General features: G+C 33.6%; 1 long non-coding RNA gene across 1 annotated transcript; it reads left to right on the top strand.

Annotated features, from left to right (window-relative positions):
• Positions 1 to 4,551: 4,551 nt before the first annotated feature.
• LOC136981464 (uncharacterized) lies at positions 4,552 to 9,368 on the top strand. Its single transcript, XR_010881714.1, has 2 exons — positions 4,552 to 4,723; positions 8,728 to 9,368. It is a non-coding gene; the product is annotated as an uncharacterized lncRNA (long non-coding RNA).
• The last annotated feature ends 1,454 nt before the right edge of the window (positions 9,369 to 10,822 follow it).

The raw sequence follows: 10,822 nt of genomic DNA, 5'->3' as shown, positions 1-10,822 counted from the left end.
AGGTCTATTTTGAAGAATATGGTCTTACCATATAAATTTTGAGCAAAATCTTGTAGATGAGGCAGTGGGTACCTGTCTGGCACCGTTATCCTATTAAAGGCACGGTAATTCCCCGTAGGACAACAGTCCCCATTCAGTTTGGGTACCAAATGCAATGGGTTAGACCAATTGAAATTACTCGGTCGACAAATGCCTAGTCCTAACATTAACTGGAATTCCTTCTTTGCAATTTTCAGCTGTTTTGGATTGAGACGGCGGGGACGAGAAAAAATGTTATGTCCCTTGGTAATAATTCAGTGGACCATGTTATGTTTGAGTTTAGTGCCAGATGGATATGGCCGGAGGATATCTTTGTCTGTTTAAAATGTCACTGAATTTCAAATTAGAAGCAATTAAAGTAATGTTAGTTTGTGCACCATGGTGAGTGGAACCTTTTGTTGTCAAGGACGTTAATGGGTCTGATGCAGGCATTTTTTAAGTCGATCAGAGGACCAAAGTTTCTTAGGAAATTATCGCCTATTATGGGTTTGCTGATGTTTGCAATTACAAAAGGCTATGTAAATTGGCGCCTTAAATTTAGAGACAAGGTTATGGTTTTTGTGCCGTAAGTCTTTATTGGGGAATTGTTTGCCGAATAAAGTGTCAATGAGGCGGGGCTCTTAATGCCATAGCGGAGTTATATGGTAGAATGCAAACATCACTGCCACTGTTGAGTAAGTAGTGACGACGTGAGGTCGGATCGTAAACAAAAAGGCAGCTTATGTTGTTAATTTGGAAATCACATTGCGCCACCTGTGATTTCCGAACTAGTTTTCCTGATTTCGGAAATTGCAAGGGGCCTTACATTTATTTGCTTGATCACCAAACTTCACATAGTACTAGCATAAATCCTTCTCATGGGGGTGAACGCCGCCGATTTCGAGGGTGTCTATAATTGTGGGATTGTCTTCTGTCACTGGGCCTTGATAGGCAATTAACCTGCTCTGTTAATTCAGCAATCTGCATTTGGAGCTCTTTTATAGCCGCGTGTGTGCTATTTTCATTCCTTGCAAAATGAGTTTCGCAATTTGCGCAGGTGTGAGCTCGAGAATTCTATCAGCTATTTAGGCTAATTTGTCCAAGTCCCCATTGGAAACAGTTTTGCCTGAGTTTCTTTGGAGTATTCTCTGAGGAATTGCCTGAGTTTCTTTGGGTAAATGCTGAATCCATAGCGTTATTAAAAATTCTTCCCTGACTTTATTACTAGCTAGTTGTCGCATTTTATGTAAAAGATGAGATGGTTTATCATCTCCCAAAATGGCATCAGACAGCAAATCTTTCACGCGTTTTTGTTCGGAATCGGAAAATTCTGCTATGAGTCGATCTTTTAGTGTTTGATATAAATTTTCTTTAGGAGGATTTTTAACGATATCGCTCACGTATGATAAAACTTCAGAGGTGAGAGATGAAACCACTGCGTAATACTTAGTAGTATCATGCGATATATGGTTAGTTTAAACTGGGCCTCGATATTAATAAACCATAAATCAGCTTCTTTATCCCAAAATTGGGGAAGTTTAAGAGCTACCCGGCTGATTTTGGGCATAAGATCGTTTTCATTTTATTGTTTTCATTAACATCGTTTTATTATTGAATTTATTCATTTGGCATTTTAAGACAATAAGGGAACTCTACTCAACAGAACAAAAATAAAATGGAACAGAAAACTCCACTTACTGTTGCTAGATGACTTACACTGGCAAGAGATTGCAGACACACAAATGTGAGGACAAATTCGCCGGTCAGAAGTGGCCACATGGGACAAGCAATTCACATTCCGAAAGTAGCATTGTCTACCATAGTCGCGGAAATTATTCTGTGTAATCCCAAGAAATCACAATGTAGCAACCAGTAATGATCTTGTTTTTTTTTTCCTTTTTGCTCGAAATAATGTTGATCATGTTCAGGACTGAGGGTAATGGATGGCTGCATGTGGAGTCAAAGAAATAGCTAGTCTATCACCCATCCATTTCGATCCTTCGATCCATCGATCATTACTAAAAGTGCGTACATCGGGATGTGGTAAACAGGTTCTCGTAAAGTCCACAACTGCCATTTAAACCATAACAATATTTAATTACAAACAATTGGTACAAATACACTTTAGAGCTATACGTGCTCTAGGCTGTTAACACTTCGACAACCTGGTATCCCAAGATCCAACGGAAAAGAATAGTTTTTCGTGTACGAGGCTAGAGGGAAAAATCTCTAGAGGAGTGGTGCCATCTCTCGAGTCCGTGATAAGCTAACTGGTTGCCACAAATTTAAGAGTGAGGTCTGTATCTGCTCTTGCCTCAAAAGCAGTCATTAATGTACAGTAGAGCATCGATTATCCGACCCCCAATTAACCGACTTATCGGTTAACCGACCGCGTTCTAGTTGGCAAATTCAAATGTCCACTAGTGACGTGGCGCTACAATATTTGGTTATATCTTGGCTACTTTAATATTATTTTTGTTAAATTTTTGCATGCTGGCAGCACTGACTCAACCATGAAAGGGAGGCCAGGTGTAATACGCTATACTAATAATGTATTTTTTCATACTTTTCGGTTATCCGACCAATCCCAGTCCCCAATTAAGTTGGATTATCGATGCTCTACTGTATTATAATTATCAGGCAAACTTCCCAACATAAGAATTCCCATGATTCTGTCACTCATTTGTTCTCCCGAAGCAGTTAACTCATCTACTAAATCTTCTATACTATTTAAATGTCTTTCCATATCCTGCCCCTCTTCATACTTTAAGTGAAATAATTTCTTATACAGACTTACTTACTTTTTGTGTAAGTGTTGATCTTCAATGGTGTTTTCCTAACAATTCCCACATTTCTTTTGAAATTTTTGCTTTTCTGATGTGCTGTAATTGTGAATCTTCTACCATGAGACCGATTTTACTTCTTGCTTTTCCATCTTTTAGTTTTCATTCTATCATCTGTTGCTCAGGCAATGGATTGCATATAACATCCCACAAGTCACTGTCAATAAGTTGCAGCTCCATTTTAAACCTCCAGGCTGGATAATTATTCCTGTTCAACTTTGTGATGACCATTTTCACACTGTCAGCCATCTTGTCTTTGTTCTTGTACACGTACACTAAATAAACCTGTTATGTAAAATAAAACTTTGTCTCACTATTCACTCAGTAAATATTTGTGTCTGGGCCCATAACCTGTTAAATTTATCACTGTTGCAAGTTATGGGTTCACAGATAGTAAGTAGAATACCTTACAAATAAATATAAAATCATACACGACTACTTTGGTCCATTTCAAAGTCATACTGAACCAAAAAGTGGCTTGATAGAGATGTCATATCATGGCCATTTATTTGTTAGAAAATAATACAAAGGTTATATAACACAAATCATTGCTACACACACAGATAATGACAGGAGAAAAATTTAACAACCTGGATATAGTAAAAAATCAAAATTCCACTTGTAGACAAATAAGTAAAATCATCTCAGGTGTAACTCATTGCAGAGCATGACAAACTGCATTCTGAAAATGATTTTGAACCTTGTCAAAGAAATGAAGGTCACACATAGGGTCTGTCTGTTGGAATTAACCAGGGACAGAATCAAGAACTTCGAGAATCAAGCAAGTTTCTGAGAATAGAGTTCTTGAAACAAGCAATAAATGTAATTCGTGAAAACAGTAAGAATAAGGTAATTCAGTGTGTAAATTTGTATTGTACAATGTAGTTAGTAACCAACTCTAGTACCAAGTATTTGAGAATAAATTGATAATTACAGAAATCAAAGTAAGCAATCAGAGCATTAAAATTCTTTAAGATCCCATAAGATAACTTTGTCTTTTAAGGTTCTTGAGTGTAAAGTAATACAAAGTCCAGTAATAACACTTTAATAGAAAACTAACATTTTCGACTGTACTCAGGTCTTCAAGTTTGTAAACATTTTGTAAGATTTGAACTTGGAATGAAAAGAATAATATTTACAAATTATTTTTAAAACCTATGGAACGTGTCGAAAATGTTAGTTTTCTATTAGTGTTATTACTGAACTTTTAAGGTTCTCGAGTGTAAAGTATATGCATTCCAGTAATTATGCAAGAAGTTGTTTTAATGTTTTTGTATTACTGTAATATAATTAGATTTTTTTATGGTAGAGCAAGACATTAGTTTTTGGAACTCAAATTGGCTTGTTCACTGTCATGTGACTGCATCCAAGAAGTAGTTGAATACCTAGCATAAGCTCTTGGAACAAGAAGTTTTTGCAATTAAATTGTTCTAAATTTTTTCATCTGAATATGCCCCATGTTTAGTTGGAATTTGGATTAAGCCTAGTAATAAAAATTTTTACATATCTAATAGTGATTTTACTAAAATATCAGTTATTTTTTTTAATCTGGTATTATTTATAGATTTAAAAGAACGGGGGAAATACTAAAACCTGTTCAAAACTGAAATTTGCCAAATCAGAAAGAAATATTCGGTATTATGCAATTCCAGTTTACACAGGTTTTAGTGTATTTCAAGACACCTTTCTGAACTAAATAAAATGTTGTAAATCTACAATTATTATTTATCAAACATATTTAAAATTATTATTCAATTAAATGTATGTAATACATTAAATTAACACCTTTATTTATTTATATTTATAGGATCCCAACAATAAACAATTCATCATTTGTGATGCTCAATTGAAAAAAATCTTTGGTATGTATAATGAATGATGATGATTTTTAAAATCCTACTTAAATTTTTAAACTTTTGATTAATAATAATAAAATTATTTGATATATTGTTTCTATGATATTAAATTCTCTATGATTAAAAAGAGAAAGTATCATGTGATCATAATTAAAGTACCTCTATTCACTGTTCTCTAGAGCAGTGGTGCTTAAACTGTTTTCATTTCTGACCCCGCCCGCCCGTTTTGTGTAAAATTTTGTTGCAACCCCTGGATAGACGGTAGACATTTTTTTAATCATCAACGTCGTTAAAGTGAAATTCTTTCTAGGATTTGCACTTATGTTTCTGCCTTATTAGAGGTCTGAATAAAACTCACAATTTTATGTAACAATGGTTTTATTTATGCATATGGGTATAAATATTTATTTAATGAAAAATACTTTTAAAAACTTTATATCATAAGAATTCAATGTGAGGTATGCACTTACAAAGAGTTTGGGATTGTTTCTATGTTCAGATCTGTATTGGAAATCACAAGCCATAAGTCTTCCTCTTGATCCAATTGAGATCAATATTTTGTTTTAGTGGCAACTAATTTTGAAAAGCTGCAGCGTTATCAGTATCAATGTCTGTTTGCCTGCCAGTTGCCGAAGTATAGGTATTAGGTACTAATACAGACAATTGTTTTTGTAAAAAAATATACAGTAGTTCTATTTTTATAAATAATATTGATATAATTTTATTTCACTATTTTACTGGTACCTGATACTTGTTGAAGAAAAGCCTTGTATTTTTTATTGTCAAATAAATTTCTTTGAATTTGGTGACCCCAAAAAATTTTCTCGCGACCCCTCTGGAGATTGCAGTTTGTGTACCACTGCTCTAGAGAGCTATTTAGTAGTTCAAATGTAACTGAATTTGGTGACATTCCAGGACATGTGAAAGACATTACCATAAAAAAAAATATTAGTATTAAAACTTACCACTATGGCATTTTTGGCACTGCAAACAACAATTTATTTGCACAAGACAGTCATGAGCTAAGTGCTGAAGGAGAATACTTCTCAATGTGATCTCCATTCAGGTGGTGGTCAGTGTGTTCAGTGGTCAACTATAATTGATCCTTAGTGATGTTTCTCACTTGCAGTATGACATTGTCTTTCAACAATGCTAAATTTGCAACATGTCCTTGATAAACTGCACTTTTTAAGTGTCCCCACAATGAAAAATTATAGATTAATGTGAGGTTAACTGACCGGGGTGAGAGTCTTTTGGATGGCATTTCGTGGTCAGCCCTTCTGAGTGGGCGAGGTAAGGCACACTGAGATAGGTTTCCCATTTACAATGCAAAACAGCGAAAAATGATTATACACAACTTATAAAGATGAGCCTCGGTGGAGCACTATTAAGGTCTCTTTCACAGTTATCCGTCGCTCGGGCACTGCTAAGTTCGTCGTTTCTCCCGATCCCGTAATTTCTCGCCTCTTGGGGGTAGGACTACCCCCGAGAGGTCCCGAGGACTCGAGGATTCCTTAAGATGTGGCGGTTAGCTGGGGCTTGGTTGATGAGTCAGTATCCTGCGAGCCAGAAGTTCAGTCACTATCAGCAAGTCTTTCCTTCCCCTTATTGTATTTGGAACATACTTTTTTTTTCCACATCACCACAACCGCAGAGAGCACTACCTCTCGTTCACACACCACCAACAAGACTGTCATCCTCTCTTTTCTTACGTGTACATCTCCTTACCAAACGCTTAAACCTGATCCCTCGACACGTTATCTTATTGGTCTCATCTCGTCACCTGGGACAATTTGAAACTCACTGGAGGGTGCGGGAAAGGTCAGCCGCCAGTTTGAATTGGATCCCCTTTTGCTAGCTCTGCTTCGACTGTGGACCCATTATTTCACTTACTTTCTCAGCTTACACCTCTTAAAAGAAAACCCTTCTATTGTTCTGTTGCACAGTCTATTTTCTTTGCCCTCCCCCCTCCCCTTGCAACTGGAACTTTGACACATTCCAAGGTCATGCCTCCCCCACCGGGTGACAATTCAGAACTCGCTCGGGTCCCCACATTAAGACTCAAATTACCAAAAGTGCCATAGTGGTTTTGATGCTCATTATTTTTATGGAAATGTCTTCATGATCTGAAGTGTCACTATTAGGGATTGTATCTCCTTCTTGTGTATCTCTCACTCTAAGGCCCTACTTGCTAGCACTTGTCGATCTCAAAACCCCCGAGCCTTGCTGGTACACATCTTTCTCTCTCCATGTCCAGCCAAAGAATGTCTATTCAAAGTGGGGTTTTTGCCCTCCAGCTTTGCTGTAGCCTATTGTTCACCTCCCACACCCTGGTGGGAAAGGATTGAGTCAGGATTTCTTAGAAGTTCAGAAACAATAGAACAAAGGAAATTGGACAGGGAAACAGGATTAAAAAATATAGAATATAAAATTAAAATTATACACACAAAGAAGATGGCATACAGCCACAATATAACACTGGTCTTAGTGGACAATCTGGCTTATGTGTCTTGATCTTGCTGAAGAGTCTAGGTGCAACAGCTTTCAGCAGCATGGAAACTTCAAAAATGTGTGAAGCTTCTAGCAACTTTATCTTTTATAGCATAGAAGCTATAGGATTCCTATTAAGTGTAGTGCTGTGGTGGGGAACCTGTGGCACATTGAGAGAAATCATCTGGCATGTAATGTATCATGTGATTTTAGTTCATCACCTGTCTTTTTCAGTCAGCTTCTTTAGATTTATTCTAATTAAAACATATTCGTTTCATTTCTTTAAATATTTTAATTCGAAGTCTAAAACTGCATAAACATTTTTAAAGATAAATATGACTACTATATGGCATATGGACTCAAAAGGTTTGTCAACCTTGGTACTGTGTGTTCTAATTTGGAAATGTTGTCTGAGAAAAATGACTGTGTCATTGAAAGTACTAACACTTTACTTTGCTAATAAAAATGTTTAATCAATCACTCTAATACTGGGATAGAATAAACACACACAACCAACCAATACCAGTAAATATGAAATTAGTAAATAATTATTTACTAAATGTTTAATACTGAAAGACAGTTTGTGTGTGTGTGAATCAATCCATTAAGTCATATTTTATCTGCATTCTCTGTTACTAGACATTTGTAATGCTCCAGAACATCTTTAAGTGAATTAGCTTAATATAATTTATTTTATTATGTTAGAAGGTTTTCAAATGTAACGTTTTATCACAGTATATTATTGTAACTCCTGTACTTAGAAAACTTTTTTCAGGATTTCATGTCCAACTCTGGAGGACGTCAAGTTGGTTGGAGATGTCCTCATTTTCGAGTTTTTCAATATGATAATCATATCTTAGAACAAGCATATTTAGTTCATTATTTATGAAATCTATTACAGTAGAGCGTCGAAAATTGGAACGTCGGTAATTGAAATGGCCGGAAATTGGAACGATTTTCAGTCGGACTGTGTCGTGCTGAATCGAACGTTTTTGATACTAAATTTACTTCTAAAGTATAATTTTCATGTTTTTTATATTCTTCAATATATTTATTTTGTTTGTACAAAATAAAGAAATAATTTTTAACGATACAATAGCCTCGATTATTATTATAAAAATTTTCGTTAGGCTTAAAATCGACGAAAATTCAACGCGAAGCGACACGCAACGGAGAAAAATTTGAACATCGGACAGGTTAATATATTTTTTCATACAAAGTCGGAAATTGGAACAAATGACTAATTGGAACAATCCCAGTCCCCAATTGATGCCAATTTTCGACGCTCTACTGTATATCAATTCTATAAAATTGAAGGTCAACAATATTAACTTTAATAAATTATTAATAATGCTGATTTTATGTTGGTTTTAATAAAAGTTAAGCAAGCTATAAATGTTTGTATTATAAACACACATTAAAAACATTAAAAAATATAAAAAGTTATTCTAATATAATATTTATATATTAAAATTAATATCCTGTATTTAATTAATTATTAAATATATTATCAACTTCAGGTGAAGAAAGAATTCGAATGTTTGGTGTTATGAAGTATTTAAAAGCTCATTTGACAGAACAGAAATAAAGTAAAATGTTCTTTTACATGGAAAGTTTGAATGTATGTGTTTTTACATTAGTTTTTCATTAGTGCAAGTGCAGTGTGAAGTGCTATTTGTAATTTGTGATGTAACCATATTTATTAATAAGCTACAACAATCCTGTTTTAGAGAAAAGTTTTTTTTGTCAAGTAGAATCTGAAGAATTGCAAGTTTAAAAAAAATTTAATTTAGCTAATCATTGCTTCACTAGTGATTAGAATCAATTTTTAAAATTTGATTTTTTATAAATTTGTTTTTCTATTTTATATACATTTTATTACTTTATATATATAGATATATATAGAAGTAGAAATTTAAAATGTTTTTCATTTGATATCTTTTTGTAATGCAGTAATATGAAAAATCATGTGTACCAAAATCTCTTGTAACATTCCAGTAATAGTCTAAGTTATTGTTGCATACTGAATGTTTATAGTATGCATTTAGAATTTTGTATCTTAGATTAAAATTTAATATTGTCAGTATTAATCATATCATAAAATATTTAGATGTATTCAAGTTCTTATATGTGAAAATAAAAACAGTAATCTAATGTTTCATTTTCATTGATAATTTGTTAATACTTTATGATAATATATAATCAATTAACATGTTTTTTGTGAACTCATACAGAAATATTTGACTAATGAAATATTTGTTTTAATTGTTTTTATGCTTTTTCAAGTCAGATTTCTAATTTCTAATATCCAGTATGACAGAATATAATGCACTTTTAAAATTTTTAATAATTTTGTGTTTGTACTAAATAATGTAATTTGTACGTTTGCATATTTCTAAAAAAAAGTCACTTTCTGTTTAATTTTCAAAAAGGGATTATTCCATGTTTAAATTTAAATTAGTTTTCTTTGAGTTACTAGTGTTTATCAGTATTCCATATTTATTGATGATATATTTTTTCTTTTCCATTCTTGTAATCATTTCAACTTTTTACACTGAAGATAATTTATGTATAGCACTTTACCATATTGGACATAATAATACATATGTAAACAACTCTACTATCTTGACCGTGGGTCACCAAACTACAGCCCTCATGCCAGATCTGGCTTGTTGCTGCACTGTGCCACAAATGAGGTAAAATATAATTATTTATATGGAAATATCATAGAATGTAGATAAACTTACTATGCAGAAAAAATTAAAATAAGTGTAAGTAAAAATGCCAAAATAATGAATTACCAACGATCGCCTTAAATATCAGGCTATAATCTGGCTAATTAAATGATTGATATAAAGCAATTTGTTACTAGAGGTAGACGTTCGGTGCCATCTCTTAACTAAATTAATAATTATAATTTAAATAAATTTAGAACTTACTGGAATAAAAGAACTGACCCGGGGCAGAGCAGTTCTTTTATTCTATGTCTACCTCTAGTAACAAATTGCTTCATATCAATCATTTAATTAGCCAGATTATAGCCTGATATTTAAGGCGATTGTTGATAATTCATTATATATTCGTCGGGCTTAGAGGTGTTTATTATTTAAAAATACCAAAATTGGTCCAATCTGATTTTTGCATTTCACAGTAATATAATTTTTAGGAAAATCGGTGAAATGAAAAATTCAGCGGCTTTTTGCAACTTTGGATATCAGAACATTTTGTAAGTACTGGTACTTGCAATGAAGTTTCTAAGAAAAGTGATTATGCGCTTGCTGCAGAGACATGTTTGCATATCGGTAAATAAATATGTTGGTTTTCTTTATTTTTTGTGTATTCAGTGTACTGTTTTGAACAAAATGGTTATGCAGCCTGCACTTGTCATTCTTTCAGTTATCTGGCCCGCTGTGAAAAAAGTTTGGTGACCCCTGACTTAGACTCACACTATTAAACAATATCATGCAAACAACTTTTTCACTTCTAACTCAAATTTGTGCTGCAAAGGGAAAAGTTTGTTTGCAAGGTATTGTTTGATTGTTTTCCAGTTTAAATTTCCTTTTTCATATCGCATTATTAAAACTATAAAATGTGACAGTTTTTGGAGTTACTAAA

Source organism: Centruroides vittatus, unplaced genomic scaffold, assembly GCF_030686945.1.
Source record: "Centruroides vittatus isolate TY-2023 unplaced genomic scaffold, ASM3068694v2 contig_1168, whole genome shotgun sequence".
In the NCBI taxonomy this organism is placed as follows: domain Eukaryota; kingdom Metazoa; phylum Arthropoda; class Arachnida; order Scorpiones; family Buthidae; genus Centruroides; species Centruroides vittatus.
The sequence above is the reverse complement of the archived record's forward strand: the minus strand, read 5'-3'. Positions and strand labels throughout refer to the sequence as shown.